The sequence below is a fragment of the Penaeus monodon genome, chromosome 31, assembly GCF_015228065.2.
Source record: "Penaeus monodon isolate SGIC_2016 chromosome 31, NSTDA_Pmon_1, whole genome shotgun sequence".
Classification (NCBI taxonomy): Eukaryota; Metazoa; Arthropoda; class Malacostraca; order Decapoda; family Penaeidae; genus Penaeus; species Penaeus monodon.
In genome coordinates, this window is record NC_051416.1 from 21,381,899 (window position 1) to 21,382,795 (window position 897).

Here is an 897-nt window from a genome sequence, read left to right on the forward strand (position 1 = left end):
TCTCTCTCTGTGTATGTTATTTGATATGAAAGAGATATATTGTTAAATTTATATTTTTCTTTGTTTTACGTTATTTGATATGTATTTTGGGGAAAAAAATATAGAAATAAGCACGGTTTCACTGATCCAGAGGAACAATCGAGCTTTTTTATTGGAATAAAAAAAAATTCCCGGAAACTTCACGGCGATTTAAATGCACAAAAAGTAATAATCCAAATTGACGGAAGTCGATTCTGCGGACCCAGGGGGAGGGGGGGGATGTCTACAGTAATGATATAATAATGCCGGTACGCTGACAGGGGTATCTCGTGATGATATAGTAACATTGACCTTGTATATAATTTGCCTCGGCATTTCGCAGAGCCTCCCCTGATCTCAAGAGCTCTCCGGACACTTCCTCTCCGCCTGATCTCTAATGTCCAATTAACACACACAGGATATGAGCTTCAGTGAGTAGTCCTACTATTGTCTTCACAACTACCCGTCTCGACCAATCAGAATTCGTCCAAGGGTTAGAGGGGAGTTCTGATTGGCTGATTGGCCGTGGGAGCGGTTTTTTGACTCCGCCTCTCCTATGCCCCGCCCCCTCAACAGGTGCTGGGCGATCACTTGACGTTTCTCAGTTGATCTTTGGGTTAAATAGTGGACGGAGACCTTTTGTGACTCTCGTGAGAAATAATTGAGAGATAATTCATTTGTGAAACTTGTTAGGGATTACGTGTGAATATTTTTTTGCAAGTGAGTGAGAATTAAAAAGGGTGAAATGAAAGATATATATTAGGGAACATTTTTTTTTTTTTTCAAGAACAAGCTATTGAGACGGAACACGTGTATAAAATACAGGTAAGGATTGATATAATTTCATTTTCATAAGAAAATAGACGTAGCAGTGTGAGT

At 39.5% G+C, this 897-nt stretch overlaps 1 protein-coding gene across 1 annotated transcript in view; it reads left to right on the forward strand.

Moving 5' to 3' along the window:
- Nucleotides 1-640: 640 nt before the first annotated feature.
- Nucleotides 641-897, forward strand: part of LOC119592927 — a gene marked incomplete in the record, with an annotated part of 145,168 nt that continues 144,911 nt past the window's right edge. The window contains 1 exon segment of the mRNA XM_037941818.1: nt 641-843.